Source organism: Rhamphochromis sp. 'chilingali', assembly GCF_963969265.1.
Source record: "Rhamphochromis sp. 'chilingali' genome assembly, chromosome: 21".
Classification (NCBI taxonomy): Eukaryota; Metazoa; Chordata; class Actinopteri; order Cichliformes; family Cichlidae; genus Rhamphochromis; species Rhamphochromis sp. 'chilingali'.
In genome coordinates, this window is record NC_137949.1 from 4,896,981 (window position 1) to 4,919,679 (window position 22,699).

The window sequence follows — 22,699 nt, forward strand, 5'->3', positions numbered from 1 at the left end:
AGCTAACCTGACATATTTTGGGTAAAAGGATCACCCTCACACTGGAATTGCTGTTAGAAACTGTTATATCTCTATATAATATGTAATCTTTACATGATTTTAAAAATATTTTGTACTCTTTCTTTTAACCTTTATTTATATTCAAATGCTTAGAATATATATTTCAGAAACTAGTGACAATATATATGGTTCAGCCAGCCAGGGGATTGAGGAAAGCACCTACAAACTGGGTGTGCCTGGAAGGACTTTATATTTGTGATTTTTTTATGAATTCTAAATTACACTGCAAGTCAATGGAAGGTGCCAAAAAATAGGACTGATATGAGATCGACAACTAGTTTTTATTAGCAGCATAGCATAAGTTAGCTTAGCTTGAGGAAACTGTGATGTGCAAGTGAGCAGTGTGCAGTGATCTAGATCGAGAAAGGTTAGAGTATCTACTAGAACAAGAAGACTCAGTGATTAATGGTATAGGTGTGAGTTTTGCATTTCAACACTTAGTGTTGTTTTGTTATTTAGGCTACCTGAGCATTCAAAGTGCTTTATTCAACTTGCTTCATTCACCCATGCATTTTTTTTCTATGCTTTTCATTTAAAATTTACACACCTATGGATATATCACTGAGCAACTTGGGCACACAGACTGGAACCACCAACCTTCCAGTTAGTAGGTGACATGCCCTAGCTCCTGAGCTACAGCCACCCCTTTTAAAATAATTGCGACTGGAAGGAAGAGTATTGCCAGGGTTGCAATAGAAGTAATGCCGAGATAGCCTGTCAGTAAGGGAAGTGAAACAAACTGATATTAGTGATCATGTTGAGATTTTTAGGTTTAAAAACGAATTTAAGCAGAGTATCATCAGCAGAACAGTGGACAGAGAAAAAACTGGGTTAGACATAGTGAAAACAAAATAGGTCCAAGGCCCGATCACTGAGGGATTACACATGTAGGAAAACCTAAAATTTGTAGCCATGAAAATGTAAAATTAGTATGAAAAATCATTATATAAGACATTTCAATACATTACAGAGCTACCAATCAACCAATTAAGCGTAATACGCTTAATTAATAATCAGCCATACGTATCCCTAAAAATCTTAGAAACATGGTGACTAACCAGAAACTAACACTTAACGTTACCTTGGATTCTATCACTGTGATTAATTTTGGAGTCATTTTTGACAGGGATATTTTTCTCAATGCACTTACTAAACAAAAATGAAGGATGCTTTCTTGCATTAGTGCAGCAGGTGTAAAATTAGAAACATCCTGTCTCAGAGTGATGCTTTATGCATTTATTACTTCTAGGCTGGAGTGTTATAATTCATTATTATCAGATAGTCCAAAAACCTCCCTGAAAAGCCATCAGTTGATCCAGAATGCTGCAGTAAGAGAGAGCATATTACATAATCTATGTAAATACTGAGTTACTGTATTAGCCTTAATTTAAGTCTATTCAGATTTCTGTGAATTCAGGCAAGTTTCAGATATTATATATTCAAGGACAAGAAAATGAGATATTAACCAGATCAGATACTGGTTTTGACTGGAGAGTATTGGGAAGAGAGTCTTTTACAGTTTTTGCATTACATGCTTTTTGAAGTTTTAATTTTGTGGGGTTCTTTTAGAGTCTGTCCACACTTGTGTTTGGCGAGCCCAGTTTAACCTACAAGAATTTATTTTTGTTGCCACAGAGGTAGAAAGTCATGACTGAATACGGGTTTATAGCTTGAGGGATGATGTCTCTCTTCCCCTCAATCAACATTAGACGGATGTTTTGTAATCAAAGTCATGCTTCAGCATTAATGTAGATATTTAAATTTCTTATCTTGCCACTTTTCCATTTGATAAGGACAAAGGGGAAATATCAGATATATATTTTTCTTAAAACAATATTTAAAAACGAATCTTAATTGTTGCTAACTAATTTTATACTGGCTGATAATGACCACCTAATCATTTCAGCTCTGCACAACAGTCTGGTTTCTGGAAGCCTGTGGAATAAGAAAAGTGGCATGAAGGTTAGTAAGGATCCAAAAACACATTGCCCACAGTACCACCCGGGATGATTAATCTGTCTGTGGAGACATAAAAGAGAAAGAGGGATGAAATAAAAGCAGAAAAAGATGGAAATGATCCATCTGCAAACTGTGGAGAAATACACACACACACACACACTCTCACACACACACTCTCACACACACACAATCACATGCATACAGAGTAGGAGGAACATTGAAAGTGTCAGGAAATAACAAGGGGTTGAGTCATTTAATTTGACTTCATGTAGAGCGTGTGTGTGTATGTGTGTGTGTGTATCATGCAGGTGTGTTTCAATCTCGTCAGTGGGTTACAGCGGATCACAGTTCGCCGACATGACTGATAATCAAGTCCCCACACTTTTTACATGGAGAGAAAGAGAGGGGGAGTTTTGGGGGTGATGGGTGAGTGCAGCTCATCTCAGGTGACAGAAGATAATGAAGTTGGTCATCTCTTGTGTTTGCAGTGCAGGCCAACAGGTGGAGCCCACACTTTGAGAGCAGCAGGACTACCTAGAGGTACATAGTGGCAACAAAAACGAAATGAAAACATCCATCCATCCATCCATTCGCTTCCGCTTATCCTTTTCAGGGTCGCGGGGGGCGCTGGAGCCTATCCCAGCTGTCATAGGGCGAAAGGCGGGGTACACCCTGGACAGGTCGCCAGTCTGTCGCAGGGCTAACACATAGGGACAGACAACTATTCACACTCACATTCACACCTAGTGACAATTTGGATTAATCAATTAACCTATCCCCACAAGCTGCATGTCTTTGGACGGTGGGAGGAAGCCGGAGTACCCGGAGAGAACCCACGCAAACACGGGGAGAACATGCAAACTCCACACAGAAAGACCCCGGCCTGATGTTGGAATTGAACTCAGGACCTTCTTGCTGTGCGGCAACAGTGCTAACCACCGTGCCACCGTGCCACCGAAATGAAAACACTGCAAGCCAAATCCAGAAGTTGCTGAGGTATGCAAACCAACTCCGTGCACACCACTGAGGTTGCAAAGGTTTATGTGAACATGAAGTTTGACATTAGATGGTGAATGCTGATATTTGTAGCCTGACATTATAGTGTGGCCTGCGGTTCTTCTAGAGAGCAACAAAACCTTTCCAGTAGAGTACAGTTGTACAGTGGGGCAAAAAAGTATTTAGTCAGCCACCGATTGTGCAAGTTCCCCCACGTAAAATGATGACAGAGGTCAGTAATTTGCACCAGAGGTACACTTCAACTGTGAGAGACAAAATGTGAAAGAAAAATCCATGAATCCACATGGTAGGATTTGTAAAGAATTTATTCGTAAATCAGGGTGGAAAATAAGTATTTGGTCAATAACAAAAATACAACTCAATACTTTGTAACATAACCTTTGTTGGCAATAACAGAGGTCAAACGTTTACTATAGGTCTTTACCAGGTTTGCACACACAGTAGCTGGTATTTTGGCCCATTCCTCCATGCAGATCTTCTCGAGAGCAGTGATGTTTTGGGGCTGTCGCCGAGCAACACGGACTTTCAACTCCCGCCACAGATTTTCTATGGGGTTGAGGTCTGGAGACTGGCTAGGCCACTCCAGGACTTTCAAATGCTTCTTACGGAGCCACTCCTTTGTTGCCCGGGCGGTGTGTTTTGGATCATTGTCATGTTGGAAGACCCAGCCTCGTTTCATCTTCAAAGTTCTCACTGATGGAAGGAGGTTTTGGCTCAAAATCTCACGATACATGGCCCCATTCATTCTGTCCTTAACACAGATCAGTCGTCCTGTCCCCTTGGCAGAAAAACAGCTCCATAGCATAATGTTTCCACCCCCATGCTTCACAGTAGGTATGGTGTTCTTGGGATGCAACTCAGTATTCTTCTTCCTCCAAACACGACGAGTTGAGTTTATACCAAAAAGTTCTACTTTGGTTTTATCTGACCACATGACATTCTCCCAATCCTCTGCTGTATCATCCATGTGCTCTCTGGCAAACTTCAGACGGGCCTGGACATGCACTGGCTTCAGCAGCGGAACACGTCTGGCACTGCGGGATTTGATTCCCTGCCGTTGTAGTGTGTTACTGATGGTGACCTTTGTTACTTTGGTCCCAGCTCTCTGCAGGTCATTCACCAGGTCCCCCCGTGTGGTTCTGGGATCTTTGCTCACCGTTCTCATGATCATTTTGACCCCACGGGATGAGATCTTGCGTGGAGCCCCAGATCGAGGGAGATTATCAGGGGTCTTGTGTGTCTTCCATTTTCTGATGATTGCTCCCACAGTTGATTTTTTCACACCAAGCTGCTTGCCTATTGTAGATTCACTCTTCCCAGTCTGGTGCAGGTCTACAATACTTTTCCTGGTGTCCTTCGAAAGCTCTTTGGTCTTGGCCATGGCGGAGTTTGGAGTCTGACTGTTTGAGGCTGTGGACAGGTGTCTTTTATACAGATGATGAGTTCAAACAGGTGCCATTCATACAGGTAACGAGTGGGGGACAGAAAAGCGTCTTACAGAAGACGTTACAGGTCTGTGAGAGCCAGAGATTTTCCTTGTTTGAGGTGACCAAATACTTATTTTCCACCCTGATTTACGAATAAATTCTTTACAAATCCTACCATGTGGATTCATGGATTTTTTTTTTCACATTCTGTCTCTCACAGTTGAAGTGTACCTCTGGTGCAAATTACTGACCTCTGTCATCATTTTAAGTGGGGGAACTTGCACAATCGGTGGCTGACTAAATACTTTTTTGCCCCACTGTATATCTGTCAATGGAGTTGAAAAGGGTGCAGAGAGAGTTGAGGGGACTGATAAGGAATGGGAAGGACAGCTACAGGCAGAAGATGGAGAACCAGCTTCAACAAAACAACGTTGGTGAAGTCTGGAGAGGCCTCAGAACCATCTCAGGCCACAAACAGCAGAACTCTCTGCCTGGGAGGGATGTGAGGTGGGCAAATGAACTGAATCATTTCTTCAACAGATTTGATTCAACCATGAGACAGTCTACAACATCGGCTGCAGACTCACCCACCCCCACTGCTGCTGTTCCACCTCTGACACCTCAGACACTTCACACCTCCTCTATTCACCCTGCTCACTCCTCCCCACCCCCAACAACAGCATCCAATACACACTCAACACAAGGCTCCAGCCTGTCTCTCTCAACCACCCAGGTTAGGAGGGAACTGAGGAGGATTAATGGCAAGAAGGCAGCGGGTCCAGATGGCATCAGCTCGAGGGTCGTCAGGTCCTGCGCGGACCAACTGTGTGGGGTGATGGAGCACCTCTTCAACCTGAGCCTGAGGTTGGGAAGAGTCCCACAGCTCTGGAAAACCTCCTGTGTTGTACCAGTGCCAAAGACTTCACGCCCCAAGGACCTCAACAGCTACAGGCCGGTGGCTCTGACATCCCACCTGATGAAGACCCTGGAGCGGTTGGTCCTGGCTCAGCTTCGGCGCCTAACAAGCTCATCACTGGACCCACTTCAGTTTGCCTACCAGCCTGGCATTGGAGCGGATGATGCCGTCATTCACCTCCTACATCGTTCCCTCGCTCACCTGGAGACCGCTGGAAGCACTGTGAGAATCATGTTCTTTGATTTCTCCAGTGCCTTCAACACCATTCTTCCCTCGGTTCTGAAGGACAAGCTGGAGAACTCTGGAGTGGACCATCACCTCACTACCTGGATTTTGGACTACCTCACCGACCGACCACAGTATGTGAGGACTCAGGGCTGTGTGTCGGACAGGGTCGTCTGCAGTACGGGGGCCCCACAGGGAACGGTTCTGGCTCCGTTCCTCTTCACCATCTACACTGCAGACTTCTCCCACAATTCCACCCAGTGCTTCCTGCAGAAGTTCTCTGATGACTCTGCAATAGTCGGCCTCATCACTGATGGGGACGACAAGGAGTACAGAGGACTGACTCAAGACTTTGTGGACTGGTGCCAGCTGAACTACCTCCAGATCAACGCCAGTAAAACCAAGGAGCTGGTGGTAGACTTCCGCAGGCACAAGCATTCTCCACTGCAACCACTGAACATCCAGGGTATGGACATTGAGGCTGTGGACAGCTACAGGTACCTTGGTGTTCATCTGAACAACAGACTGGACTGGACTCATAACTCAGACGCCCTCTACAGGAAAGGGCAGAGCAGGTTGTACCTGCTGCGGAGACTCAGGTCGTTTGGGGTGGAGGGCCCACTCCTGAAGACCTTCTATGACTCTGTGGTGGCTTCTGCTATCTTTTATGGTGTGGTCTGCTGGGGCGGCAGCATCTCTGCTGGGGACAGGAAGAGACTGAACAGGGTGATCCGAAGGGCCAGCTCTGTTCTAGGATGCCCTCTGGACCCAGTGGAGGTGGTGAGTGACAGGAGAACGGCGGCTAAGCTGTCATCCCTGTTGGACAACATCTCCCACCCCATGCAGCAGACTGTGACAGCACTGAGCAGCTCCTTCAGTGGGAGACTGCGGCACCCACGGTGTGGGACGGAGAGATTTCGCAGGTCTTTCCTCCCCACTGCTGTCAGACTCCACAACAAAGACTTTAACTGAACAAACACACACATCCACACATGTGCAATAACACTAAGTGCAATAATCCTTTCTGGCATCGTTGTATTTTTACTCAGTTGTATATAGCATTCGTATTCTATTTTTATCTTATTGTATATTTTTATTCTATTTTATTCTACTGTATATAGTATATTATTTTATTCTATTCTGTACAGCTGTGTACTGTATTTATTCTTATTGTATTCTAATTTTTGCGTCATAACTTTTGCACTGTCCACTTCCTGCTGTGACAAAACAAATTTCCCACGTGTGGGACTAATAAAGGTTATCTTATCTTATCTTATCTTATCTTATTTTTAATAAACTGCTATCCAAGTTCCATCCATCCATTCGCTTCCGCTTATCCTTTCCAGGGACGCGGGGGGCGCTGGAGCTATCCAAGTTTCTCAGGAAAATCTACAATGTTACAAAAATAAAGCAAGAGAAAAATCATTGCATGGATCTCACAGTATCTAACTTAGAGGAGAGAGACATAAGGGAAATGCTTTCGAAAACAAGATATTAAAATCAAATATGGTATTATCAGAACTTTTTTAAAATGGAGAGGCATGGGGAATAATGATATCTGAACAGAATTACATGCAGCATAGAAAATATTGGTCATCATTTTTATTGGAGTTCATGAACAGCCCTGTACTCTACAATCCTAGTGGGGTACCCAGGAACTTGTAACTATACTTGTATGCCCACTGTTTTGCCTTCTGGGAATTCCGTATCTTCATGCAGATTACTTTCCCTTTATTTGCAGTTATCCAGCCACGCTTATCCAGTCAAATGAGAAATCCTAGTGGCCTCACTGATGGTCACTTGCCCATTGACCTTAGAGCTGCTCTTAGGATCACCAGACACTTGGCGTTGTTGTATGATGCCTATTTCTCCACCCTGTCTGCACTCTGTCCTTCATCTCTCTGGTACACTGTCCATTGTTTTGGATGGTTTATCCCAGGTATTTGAACTCATCCAACCTCACTACCTCTGTTTTTTGCATCTTCACTGTTACACCTGTCTCCTTGTCTTTTACAAATACAGGAATAACATTATGAACACCTGTGTAATACCGTGATGGTCCGCTTTTTGCTGCCAACACACCCCTGACCCATTGAGGCATGGACTCCACTAGACCTTATGAACATGGGTTGCTGTGGTGCCGCAAACCAAAATTATATCAACAGATTAAATTCAGTTCAATTCAATTAAATCTGATTTTATTTACATAGCGCCAAAACACAATGCTTTATAGAGTAAGGTAAAAACCCCAACCGATCCTTTAAGTCAGCGGTCTCTAACCGCCGGGCCACGTCGTTTGGTACCGGGCCGCGACAGTTGAGGCTCAGGTGTGAAATGTATGGTTTTCAGGGTTTTTATTGGTTTTTAGCGTTATTTTGTTATCGTTTTTATTGTTAACTCGGTTTTCCTGGGTCTTTTCACGTGTGTTATGAATAAATCTTTTTTTTTTCTGTACCGGTACTAGTTTTATTTTGTTGTATTTATCCGCGACACCTTAAAAGCCGGTCCGTGAAAATATTGTCAGGCATAAACTGGTCCGTGGCGCAAAAAAGGTTGGGGACCGCTTCTTTAAGTCCTTTAAGTTGTGAGGTGGGGTATCCTTGGATCGGACTTGTTTGCCCAGCACATCCCACAGATGCTCATTCAGATTGAGATCTGGGGAACTTTGAGGCCAAGACAACACCTCATACTTGCTATTGTGCTCCTCAAACCATTCCTGAAGCATTTTTGCTTTGTGGCAGGGATCATTATCAAGCAGAAAGAGGCTACAGCCATCAGGGAACACTTTTTCTATGAAAGGTGCATGGCCTGCTTAAGTAGGTGGTATGTGTCAAAGTAACACCCACATGGATTGCAGGACCCAAGGTTTCCCAACAAAACATCACCCAAAGCATCACACAGCCTTCATTAGCTTGTCTTCTTCCCATTGTGCACCCTGGTGCCAGGTCTTCTCCATGTAAGTTAAGCACACACATTCCAGACATTCATGTAATGCAAAGAAAATATGATTCATCAGGCCAGCATTAACATTTCTGCAATCTGAGGAACAGTAGCTCGTCAGTTGGATCAGATCACACAAGCAAGTCTTTACTGTTCATTTACCACTGTTCATTTTTTGGACCACTTTTGATACATACTGACCAACTGCAGACCAGCAACAGCCCACAGGAGCTATAATTTTGTAGATTCTCTGACCCATTCATCATCACGATTACAAACAAGAAGGGGTTCAGGGCTGTCCTTATTCATGCCCTGCACCACCCTCACATACTTCTCTACCACTCTTGAATTTCTCATATAGTACTCTGTCATATACCTTGACCACGTTGACCATGGTGATCCACGTTTTGGTGAAAGAGGGCCCATGTTCAACCTCAGTCTACCATTATCCGGAGAATATTTGGACACCTTACTGGAATGCTGTAAATTCCCCCTGGATTGGCTCACCTGCCAAGGACTAACCATTCATCTACAAGGAATGGGTAGTCCTTGGAGAAGTGCCTGGGCTGGTCACACTTCTAAGAGTGACTAAGAGAGACTTAGCCCCTTTTGGTGGCCAAACTGTTGTGTCACATGAGGGGAGGTGCTTTTTCCTTGATTCCAGCACTGGCCAGCGACCAACTTGCCGCACCCTGATGGTGGGCCACAAGGATACACTGCCAGGTCATCCTCAGCAGGGGTCACAGCTGCCTCCAGGCTTTCCCAGCTATCCCAGCTTGTACCAGCTGCACGAGCCGTGGGTTTGTCATGTCTAGGCTTGTGTTAGAAGATGTTGGACACCATAGAATGCCCACTGTGTTCACAACTCACACACATGAACCCAGTGCTTTAGATTTGCTGTTTTTCCTTATTTCTTAGTGACTTTGCTATTTACCGGCATCTTTGCAGATCAATGGAATTTCATGTGCAGTATAATAAAGCAAACCTGGTGTCTACAATAGCAAATAAAAATAAGCATGTCTGTTACAGTGTGTGATTCTGTTTCCTTGTTCAAATTGTGATTCACTGAACCTTTTTAAGTAGACCATCTGTGGTCTTTCTGAACCTTTATTTTTCAGAGTGTGGCAGGTGCCAGTGGGGCTCCGGGGCACATCACCGTGAGACAGATAGACTGACAGATCCATCTAAGTGAGAATGTAGAATAATGCAATCTGTATGGACAGAGCCATCACAAACGCACCATAGGAAACGGCAAGAATGTAGATAAAGAGGTTATGTGTGAGGACCAATTTATTTTTCTTGGCAGGGTGGGAAGGCCTCTGAGACATGTTTCACATGTCTGCGTGACAGCAGAAGTCTCAATAATGAAATCTTCTCAAACTGTATTTATATCTGAAGACACTCAGGTCCAATAAGGTGACATATAGAATAATCTCTAGGCTGCCTAGATGATCACAAGCCCCATCAGTGTCTTTGCATCTTCACCTCAAATTTGTTTCTCATAAGGCATGTGAAAAGCACACACCTGGGCTTGTTTTCTCCATGTTCTCTGCATAGCAGAATGAAGATGGTAAGTAGGTGTTGCATAAAACAGGCATGGTAGTTCTCACTTAAGTCTTTTGCAGGAACCAAAGGCTGCTGTGCCACTTGTTCACTGTATGGATAAGTCAAAGGTGCATTGTTGGACGGAAGGAGATGCTTAATGCTACCTAAAAGGGTGTAAGTCCTATTTGGACAGGATTTATCAGACCTATAATAGTTACAGCTAAAACAGCCTTGTGTTCTTCCACCAAACTATACGTTTTTGTCATTTAAGTCTTGTCTGCAGCCAAATGTGCAAATTTGAAAGTACATTCTTCCAATGTCTGCATTTTATCAGCACTTGTGTAAAAACTGAGGAGTATATATATTTTCTAATATGATGGAAACATGTAAACAACACATAGGTCAATGTGGAACCCAGTACAACATACGTTTGGGCAACCTTGTTAATAGTCATTATTTCCCTGTATAAATCGTTGGTTGTTACAATAAAAAATGTCAGTTAAATATATCATAGACACACACTGTGATATTTGAGAAGTGAAATGAAGTTTATTGGATTTACAGAAAATGTGCAATAATTGTTTAAACAAAATCAGGCAGGTGCATAAATTTGGGCACTGTTGTCATTTTATTGATTCCAAAACCTTTAGCACTAATTATTGGAACTCAAATTGGCTCGGTAAGCTCAGTGACCCCTGACCTACATACACAGGTGAATCCAATAATGAGAAAGAGTATTTAAGGGGGTCAACTGTAAGTTTTCCTCCTCTTTTAATTTTCTCTGAAGAGTAGCAACATGAGGGTCTCAACGCAACTCTCAAATGACCTGAAGACAAAGATTGTTCACCATCATGGTTTAGGGGAAGGACACAGAAAGTTGTCTCGGAGATTTCAGCTGTCTGTTTCCACAGTTAGGAACATATTGAGAAAATAGAAGACCACACGCTCAGTTCAAGTTAAGGCTCGAAGTGGCAGACCAAGAAAAATCTCGGATAGACAGAAGCGACGAATAGGGATGGGTATCGTTTAGGTTTTATCCGATACCAGTACCAAACTGGTACTTTTGAAACGGTGCCAGTGCTTAAACGGTGCTCGAACCGGTGCTTAAAGAATGAAGAACACAAACTTTGTCCAAAAACCTCTCATGTTCAGCTGTTTTTTGTAAAAAGATAACAATGTTAGCCTTTTCTGCAGCTATAGGGGATTTATGGTATCACTCTTGGCTGGAAGCAGTGCTTAATCAATGGGAAAAAAAAAACCCAACTTTGTCCAAAAACCTCTCATGTTTAGCTGTTTTCCGCTTTTTCTTTGGTCATTTTAGCCTTTTTGGCCAGGGTGAAGGGAGTACCTGCCATCAAACAAGAAGACAGCCGCATGTAACTACGACGGTGTTTGCTAGTTCACCTTACGTGCATTAATTTAATAACGTGGTCATCATCGTGGCACCGAATACCGGTACCCATCCCTAGCGACGAATGTTGAGAACAGTCAGAGACCAGCACCAAAGACCTACAACATCATCTTGCAGCAGATGGAGTCACTGTGCATCGTGCAACCATTTGGCGCACTTTACACAAGGAGATGCTGTATGCGAGAGTGATGCAGAAGAAGCCTTTTCTCCGCCCACAGCACAAACAGAGCTGCTTGAGGTTTGCTAAAGCACATTTGGACAAGCCAGCTTCATTCTGGAATAAGGTGCTGTGGACTGATGAAACAAAAATTGGGTTATCTGGGCATAACAAGGGGCATTATGCATGGAGGAAAAAGAACACAGCATTCCAAGAAAAACACCTGCTACTTACAGTAAAATATGGTGGTGGTTCCATCATGCTGTGGGGCTGTGTGGCCAGTGCAGGGACTGGGAATCTTGTCAAAGTTGAGGGACACATGGATTCCACTCAGTATCAGCAGATTGTGGAGACCAATGTCCAGGAATCAGTGACAAAGCTGAATCTGCGCGGGGCTGGATCTTTCAACAAAACAACGACCCGAAACACTGCTCAAAATCCACTAAGGCTTTCATGCAGAGGAACAAGTACAACGTTCTGGAACGGCCATCTCAGCCCAGACCTGAATATTATTGAAAATCTGTGCTGTGAGTTAAAGAGAGCTGTCCATGCTCGGAAGCCATCAAACCTGAATGAACTAGAGATGTTTTGTAAAGAGGAATGGTCCAAAATACCTTCAACCACAATCCAGACTCTAACTGGAACTTACAGGAAGCGTTTAGAGGCTGTAATTTCTGCAAAATATTGATTTCATGTCTTTTTTTGTGGTGCTTTTATGCACCTGCCTGATTTTGTTTAAACAATTATTGCACACTTTCTGTAAATCCACTAAACTTCATTTCACTTCTCAAATATCACTGTGTGTGTCTATGATATATTTAACTCACATTTTTTATTGTAACAACCGACGATTCATACAGGCAAATAATGACTATTAACAAGGTTGCCCAAACTTTTGCATCCCACTGTATACTCTGAAGTCATCAATGTGCTATTTCAGCCTAAAACTGTTAGGACATAGACTGTTATAAACCAAGATTTAGAAGCCTTTTATCACTATTATTACAGAGCCGCTACACCTTCAGGCACAAAGAGAAACAAAGAACAAACATAGTCATTCACACTGTAAATAAAAAATGTTAAATATATGAAAACCTTATAAATATATCAACTATATAGAAAGTATAGTGAAAAGATCATGAGATAACAAAAAGGGGGTCCTGCTAGTATTTCACAGTGACCTCACCAACAGGACTTGATATATTACTACACACTGTGGGCTACAGATTCAACCACTGGATGTTTATATTGATTGGGAAACATCTGTAGATTATTTGAATTATTTAAATGCATACTCCAATCGTCTCATTGGAAATTGATGTATTTATTTAAAATCTCATTATTTTGAGCCCCACCTAAAGTGTATAGAAGGATTACTGAGTTGCATTAAAATCATATTTTCTAGCTTTCTGGTATTTTAAAGGCGTAATAATTCATCAACAATATATCAGTAAGGTAAAGAAACAAATCTTGAAGACTTTATAAGCATCAATTGAATTTATTAGTGACATCCACTTTTCTGGTTTACTAAGTACTCACACACTGTTGCACCTCAGGCCACATCCAGCCATTCATGTCACACTTTATCTTTACCTGTCACACGCCAGTGCATCCATTGGTGTTTGAAATCTTACCCAAGGACAAATCAGTATGCAAACAGGAGAAGCCAGGCATCGATACGTTGGCCTTTTGATTACTATACATGCCCCTCCACCAGCTATAACCATAGTGGCGTCTGCAGAGTCTTCTTTTAAGACTCCATGTTGCCTAGTTCATTTAAGGCCCAGAGAAACTCTGCAGCTTGTTGATTCCTCTGTTTCCTCCACCGTCTGCAGACCTCCGTCTATTCTGACCTCGTTTTGTTGTGTGTTTCAGTTTTGAAATACCCTCCTCATCTCCTCTCCTCTCACATACACAAAACCTAACAGTGGCACATCCAACCCCATCGCCTTCGAAAACAGTTTCACATAATTATCCCGCCGCACCAAAAGTCTGTTTTCTTTTCTTGTGGGAAATTGCTGTGTATCGCTGAAAATCCATTGAAAGCTTCAGACAAAGAGGAGGAAAAGCAACTGTGGCTGCAGCCTGGATTCCTCCACACACACACACATTGTCCATTGTCTTCTCCCCTATTATCAAAGCCAACAGTGTGGCTTTTTTTTTCCCTCTCCTGTGTGTGTTTTGTAATGGCGGTGGAGCCGACACCCAGTGGGAGAGCCTGCCTGCCTGCAGGGGGACAGATGGGTGTAATTATGTTATTTTTTACCTCCTCCAGGAGCTGGCTGCCAGCTCGGGGAAATTAGCATCACACCTGTGTGTAATTGGCTAAATTAGCTTGTCGAGCAGCAGTGCTGAGACAGAGGTGGACGATAAGGTGTGTGTGTGTGTGGAGGGGCTGGAGGGGGGGAGGCAGGTAAAATCAGCGAGGAGTTGTTTAGTGTGTGTCGGAGAAGAGGCTGTCAGGGGAGCAGAGATGTCACACCTGCAATGGAAAATGTCACCCAGCAGCTCCGCGCACACACACATACACTCTGATACACAGTCACGCAACAGAAAGACACATTAAAGGACAAACTCGGGGAAAAAGACACAAAACAAACAGCACACACAGGCAGACAAACAAAAACAGAGGAAGATATAAACACACAAACAGTGAGCAGAGGCAAAGGAGGCCAGATACATAGGTTTAAACACACTCACACACACAGTTTTTCTCCTGCAAATCTCTTATTGTAGTCTAGAAAAATATGGGGAAAAGGAAAAGATCGTGTTAATGCATGCAGAGGACGTGTTTCACAAATGCACCAGGGGCCTATTCCCCTCAAACGGGTTCAACAAAGCCCGAGTTTAAAAACGAAAATCTGAGTTAATCAACTCTGTGATCGGAGTCTTCGGTTGGTTCAATCAACTCTGAGTATGTTCAACCTGAGGTGAACCCGTGCATGAGCAGAGAAAGGAAGCCATCGATACCACGATTCACCATGGCAACGGGTAAATAAAGAGCAGCACCTCCATTTTAATCCAGTGGAAAGACAAATATTTATCAATACAGACCAAGATGTTTATCTTAAAAAGCAGGAGGAGGAGAAAACAGCAATTTTAATTTACTTGGTACGCTGTGCTTTTTGGGGAGCAGGTGGGATTATGGAGTGACTTAACCTGATCTAACTTCCAGCCAATTTACAGGAAAAGAGACACAAATTATGCTTTCACTCATTTTAAGTATCCCATAAATCATTTTTTGGTAAAACAGACAGTATTTCTACATCTTACATTATAAATATGCTTTACTTTTTCAGAGGAGATTAGTCTTGCCTAGTTTTTCTTTATTTTATATTCATTATGTTGACATCTATACATGATGGTTTTTCATTTTTTCAAAATTACTTCCAGTAGAATGTGTGTCTCCTTTCCTCTGAAATACCCAGAAGTTAGGCAAGGTTTAGTTACTCCACAATACATTCTGCACCCTAAAAAGTATAGTTATGATGAAAATGTTTGTTTTTCTGCTAAATTACACAGTACTGAAATTATGTAGTACTTAAAATTAGTCACTTCAATTTACTTATGGCATAATTAATTCTTTATTTCCTGTAACACCATGACTTGTTACGCCCTTGTTCTAGTACCTACTTTTAAGTATTTGCATCTAAATATAATTACACTGTAATTTCAGATACAGTACATTGAAATTCCATTTAATTACAGCAGAACTATGGCATCAATCATGGGCCGTATTATAAAGTGTTATCAGTTATTGTTTAATGTTCTACAGTGTGACCATTTAGAATGTGATTGAATATAAACTGAGTGACTCTTAATAGTAAGGGGTCAGTCATGGTGAATTTAACTAAACATCAGAGTAGCTTTCCAAGTGTTTAATGAATGTAGAATTGCAATTTGTTGCAATTACAGACTATGTAACAACAAAATAAGACTGTGAATGGATCTAAAATCTGTCCAGATGAGATTGAGGCACAAAGTGTCTGGAACCAAACTGATGATCTGGTCATTTATCGTAGCTCTGACTCCAGGTGGGTTTGAATCAGTGATGTGTGACCACATTAAAACAGCAGCCCAAAGGTTGTGATACATAAACGTAACATACAAAGCCGTCACATCGGGTGTTTTGTTGATAAGATATAAAGTGCGCTCACATTTTCTAGCCATAACTCACCTTTTTTTAATGTTCTGTTTCTGCAGCCTGACAATTTAACCATCTGCTATATTAAAGGAAATGACAACAGTGTTTTATTGTTTTTAAACTGCACTTAGGTGCCATGGCTGCTAAGGTTCGATGGTCTGGGGAGGCGTTTGGCACTGGGGGTGTAGTTAAGACTGGCACGTCTAAAACCTCTAAGCCACCTAAAGTATTAAATGGTCTAGCGCTCGTAACATGAAGAGTTCAGGGTACTTTGTTGTTTTGTTGAAGGAATCATGTCTTGTGGGTGGGAATATCACTGATTACTCGTGCTTCTTCTATTTGCCTATAACTTTCTTTCTTAGGGCTGCAGAACACCTGACTATAAAGCAGGCCTGGCTGGTCCTCTCCCAGAGGAACTGGCAGGTCTCTTTCCCTGGCTGTCTGAATTACAGTTTGTTGTCTTTATTTTGTTTCACATTCATTCATCTAGCAAGCGCACAGATATCAATACAATGACTTCCACACAGTCTTATAATATTGCTTGTTTTCTTTACTGTGTTTTATTGAAAAACTGCGTTTGGTCTCCCTTCTTTTCTAAACACTTGGGATCTGAGCAGAGACATAGGTTTGCATTGTTTTCATCTGAGTGCAGCCTGATATCTTCCAGTCCTGTCTGCAGTCAGAGCCTGGATGCAGAGCTTTGTGGGAGATCTCAGGTTTGCTTCTTTTCCCCTTCTGAAAACAAAGTTTATTGGCTTATCTTTTACATTCTCAGTGCATTTTCTGTATGGTATTCTATTGATTCTTGTATTGTGACAATCTGCTTTAGTTAGCGGCGCTCTATAACTTTTGGGTTGGTGTATTGCATTTCTACAGAATTCGCTGCTGTACTGGTTCCTCGTGCCCTCTCCTAAATCCAGCAAAGTAACTGTGAAGATCTGCATGGACTTCCTGTCTTTTATGCTTCTGTTGCTGTTGCTGACTGTTTTTAATAAAGATAAACACAGCAGCAGACACTGAAAAAAAGTGTCTGCTGTCAAACAGCAAAGTCATCATAACAGCTACTGGTCATGCTCTGTCATGGCCGATCATGACAAATTTTGAATATGATGACCATATTCCATAATGACTCAAGACAAGCAAGTGGAGTCATAGATGCATGAGTCTCAGTCGTTTTGTGATGGTCACAAATGAGAGAAATCTGACTTTGCTTGTTACCCTCTCAAAAATATAATAATGATGGAACTATTTTCATCAGTGTAGTTTGACTGAAAATATTTGATTAGCGATTACAACATATAATCTACAAAATTAGAGCAGTGCTTTATTTTGAGCAAGCACCCAGGCTCAGAAAGGGACAACCAAGAAATAAATAAGGCATGAAATCTGCACATAAAGCTTCTTCTATGGCCTTTAGATTCGAAGTGTCAGTCATGCCAGAGGCTGAAAGGGTTCAGTTCAGAAGCCTTTGCTTTTTTGCAAAGTGAAATATTGTCACTGAGTACTCATAAAAAATACAGCTATTGCTGCTCTGTTGTTATCACCTTGAGTAACAGTGAAAATGTCTCGTAGTTCAAAATATCTTAGATCTAAAAAAGTTGTGTGAAAAAGTTGTTGCTTACTTCCACCAAAGCACTACAGTCTGTGCACTGTAATGTACATGTAACTACAGCGAATTCAATAAATGAGCCACACACATTATTACATTATTACCTCAATATGTTTGTTAAAGTGCTGTTTTTTGGAAGGGAGAATTAGTGTTCAGCCATTCTCTGGATGTTACCTCACGTTTAACATGCTGGTGAACAAGCATTACTCTGTACAGTAACAGAGCCTTTTACCGATTGGATAAAGAAAACAGCTCATTAGAACAGCACTAATAGTCAGTCATGTCTGACAACATGGCTTCCTGTCTTGCTGGTGTCAGCTGCCTGCCTGTTTGGCACTCTCAGAGATTATTAGGCCAGTACACATGGATGGTTCCTAGATTTTTTTTTCAAAATCTGTAATTAAATAGCATGTTTTTCAGTAATTGCTACAGATTACAGTTCTATTTATTATAACTTGACAGTATAACTCTGGCAAAAAATAATCTCTTGCCTTAACATGATTTCATCTGTTGAGAAACCATTTGAATACACAGCAAAACAATGCATGATATTTGCATAATGGCATTTGGAGTGTTTTCTGGCTGGTGCCTGCAAACCAAAATCAGTTTTGTTGTCACCCCCTACTGCTCACATCAGTAGGCTGTCCCTCTCTGAGTCTTGTTAATTAAGCTGGAGGTTACTTCCTATTAAAATGGATTTCTTCCTAACCACTGTCACCAAGTGCTTACTCATGGGGGGTTGTGTGATAGTTGGGTTTTTGTCTGTATTATTGTAGCGTCTTCATCTCACAACATAAAGCACCTCAAGTTGACTGTTGCTGTAATTTGGTGCTATATGAATAAAACTGAAATGAAATCGAGTAGTTGTGCTTTCAAGGCATTCAATTCAGTTCGAGTAGCAAATAGCAATTTAAAGTAAACCTGTCAGTCTTGTTAAAGTTTAATGTCACAGGCAATGTTACCACAATTTAGAAAGTGCATTCCTTTACCCAGATGTCGAGTTGTTCATTTATGGAACCTGGCATATCTAAGACAGCCTTCTTACAAATCAAGCATATTTGAGCCGTTTTGGCCCAAAGATGGCTCAAACATTTGTGCTCAGACTGACTTAACCAGATGATGAGATAACAATACAGTTAGACACAAAAACAGTGTGTTATGGGTTCATTTGGTTTTGTTTTTGTTTTGTTGTTTTGGATGCCAGAGTGAACGGTTGTCTGTTTCTCTGTGTTAGCCCTGTGCAGGACTGGTGACGCATGATGAGTGGTTAAAAATAATGGATGGATAATAAATAAAAAAGAATTGAAATTGATGTACTGATTTGGTAGTGATGTGATCAGATTTCAGGTTGGCCATATGTCTTCATGCTCAGTCAGATGCATGAAAACAGAAAAAAAAAAATTTATGCCCAAAACCTTGACTTTAGATCATTTGATTACATGTTTTGTTACATAAAATCATGTAAAATGTTAAAATTTATTTAATCTTGTTGGATTAAATGTAACTAATTGATATATATTCTGTATAAGCCAAGCATATTTTCATAATGGTTAAATTATTGAAATTAATTAACCACTGATTTTAGATATTTAATTTACACTCATTTTAGAATTACTGAGTACTGTGGAAAATTAAACATTAGTCCAAACAGGCCACAAAATTAAGCTGCAGTCTCAGTAGATCAACTCAGGCTATCAAACTACTAAATCTCACACAGCATACTATTTAAGCAGCATCACCCTGCACACAGTTTCATCAGTAATTCAAAAATGGGAAAAACTAAAGGAGTAGGGACCAGGACAAGCGCAAGAGGATAGATGGATGGATGAATTTGTGTATTAAATCCGCCTTCCTAATAGCACCTCATGGTGTCGGCCTTCATCAGCGCATCTGTCCTGAGCATCTGAAACAACATGTCTGATCTTTTGGCTCCATCTAGTGGCGGCTCCATCTCTATCTCACATTCTTTAAATCTATGGTCTCTGCATGTAAGGCTCTTGCTCCTGCAGTTCTCTTCTGTCTTTTATAAGCATCTTTCATCTGGCAAGACAAAAAACACGACCACGTCTACTTGTATCTTGTAAATATCAACCACTTTGTAGTGTCTTGTTGGGTCGGGCTCTCCTTCAGCAATAGTGGAAGATCTCTAATCACCTAAGAAAATACATCCCCACTTCCAAAAACACTAGCACACTGTGTAAAATATAAAGAAAGACAGAATGATCTGTAAATCCTAAAAATCCACATTTTATTGACAATTCACATTTAACTATTTAGAAAAAAAAAATCTATTCATTTTCAGCTGAAACAAAAATGTTAGGAAAGAGCAAGAATAGATTGGAAAAGTAAGTAGTACTACAAAGAAACAGCTCGAGGAACGTTTTGCTGCCATTTATGTTAAATGACAACAGGTCAGTAATGTGGTTGGGTATAAAAGAAGGATCTCAGAGAGGCAGGGTTTCTCAGAAGTAAAGATTGGCAGAGCTTCACTCATCTGCAAAAAAAAAAGCATCCCCAAAAATAGAACAACTTCAGAATAATGCTCTCCAACAAAAAAAGACTTATCTCAAAAGAATATCTCATAAAGTGTATTATATCATCACTAGATCTGTAGAAATCTGTGTGCAAGGTCAACAATCAACACTGGGTGATGATTTTGGGGATTTCACATGCATTAAAAACAGGCATGATTCTGTCACTGAAATCACAGAAATCACTGTCTGTGGACACAGTTCACCATGCCATCCATAAATACGGCATAAAACTCTGCTGAAATGTTATCACGGCATATTTCACCAATGCTTACCAAAGCTTTAACGGACAATATCAAAACAGAGAAGAGACAGGTGTCGAGAGATCCTCCAGTATGTCCTCTGACGACTAAAGATGGTGCACAAACTGCATTAATGAAGCCAGTGCTTTACTGTGGATGTGCGGCCTACATGCCAGCATCACCATCAAAACCTGACTCCTGAGAATCACCTCCAGTATCAGTGATGCAGTCAGCTTTCATGGCTTTCTTACATGAAATACTCTTGAAATGACCATTTCAACCAATGAAACAAACTGTTAATTTATTTCATCACCTGGGGAAAAAAATTGTTTGAGTGCACAAATGTTATAAGGTAATATACAGTGCTGTGAAGAAGTTTTTAGTTTTTGTGTATTTGTCACACCTTAAATGTTTCTGATCATCCAATAAATTGTAATATTAGACAAAGATAAAACGCAGTTGATGCAAACTGCAGTTTTGAAATGATGATTTCAGTTACTAAGGAAAAAAACATATCCAAGCCTGTGTGAAAAAGTAATTACCACCTAAACAGAATAACTGGTTGTGCCACCCTTGGCAGCGAGAACTGCAATCAGACATTTGTAATAGCTGGCAATGAGTCTTTCACAAAGCTGTAGAGGAATTTTGGCCCACTCTTTTTTCCAGAATTGTTCTACTTCAGCCACATTGAAGGGTTTTCTGTTTAAGGTCATGCGTCTAAAACTGCTCTGACTTTGACGAGGCCATTTGACAACCTTTTTTTCAGAGGTGAAGTTGATGGTGTGTTTCAGATCATTGTGCTCCTACATAACCTGAGTGTTCTTGAGCTTCAAGGTACAAGCTAGTGGCTAGCTATTTTCCTTCAGGATTTTGTGGCAGAGAGCAAAATTCATGGTTCCATGAATTACGACAAATTGTCCAGGTCGTCAAACATCAAAGCAGCCTCACACCAATTACTTTTTGATACAGGGCTGGGTACATTAGGGTGGCTTTTTGTTTTTTCTGAATGAATGAAATCATTTAAAAACTCAATATTGTGTTTACATTTTTATTTTTATTAAACCTTTATTATACAGGTAGACCCACTGAGACTCAATGTGTCATTTACAAGCAAGACCTGTTCCAGACAAACATATTAAACTTACAACAACAACAGAAACAATAAAATAGCTAAACTCGTCTAATGTACACAGTCATATCAAAGGCAAGAACAAGTTCCCAGTGATGATTTCACAAAAACATGTGTTCGTCTTTTAAAGTCTGCAAGTGGAATCAGTTGAGAGAGCTTCAAATCCTGCAATAATGTGAAGACAGGGCAGAAAAGGAGAACACCTTATTTCCATGCTCTGTATGAACTGGTGGAACAGTGAACGTAATGATGTCCTGAGACCGCAGTCTATGACTAAACTGTTTGTGTAACATGCACTCTGATAAATAAGAGGGCAGCAAACCAGAAATAGAGTTATACATAAAGTGATACCAATGAACCGTCCTGCTTAAAGCAATGAGGACCAGTCAACAAGAGAATATAAAGTACAGTGGTGTGTTAAAGGTTTATGGCCAGTTATAAATCTTAATGCCCCATGATAGACAGAATCCAACAGATGAGCACAGGCATTCATGTAAAGTATATCACCGTAATCCAGGAGGGGTAAAAAAGTGGCAGCAACAAGTCCTTTCCCTGCCGTGAAAGAGAAACATGATCTGTTTCTGAAAAAGAACCCCAGCTTCACCCTCAGTTTCTTTATTAGGTGGTCAATGCATAGCTTAAAGGAAAGATTGTCATCAATCACAATGCCTAGATATTTGTATGACGCCTCAGTTTCAATGGAAATGCCTTGAGCAGATACATACCTCCTCTACCATAAAGGGTGTAAAGGAAAAAGTATTAGTAACTGAGGAACTGCCAGCAGAGTTGTATATGTATGTGCTACACAGAATAAGAAGCAACAAAGTGTTTGTTACAACAATTGAGAGTTTTGGTTTTGTCTGACACAGGAGTGGAGTTAATAATTAAGTGAGGAGGTAGCTCTGTGGAATGAGAGCTGACAGAGAGACTTTATAGCTTGCCAAAACCTCACCAGCTAGGGTCATTTCGAGTGTCAGTGGTTAAAGTCAATAAGTAGTCACAGTTGGCCTTTCTGCAGCTGATGAAAAAGTGGCCAATCACCATCAGAATCTGATCTCACAGCTGCCCAGGCCTGGTTTCTCTCATGTAGGAGACCAGCCAGTTCAGAACTGAACCAGGGGCCCACCCGACCTTTAACTCTGACCTGACAAAAGGGTGCATGTTTGTCCACAAAGCAGATAAAGCTCTCTGGAAATATTTCCAAGCTAAATCGACATTGTCAATCAATGTAATACGACACCAGTTACCCATACGGAAAAGAAATAGTAAAAACTTATATGTGATTACTCATGAAAGTGGTCACTTTCATGAGTAAATCATATAAGGCTTACATGATTTACTCATGAAAGTGGCCACTTTCATGAGTAAATCATATAAGGCTTACATG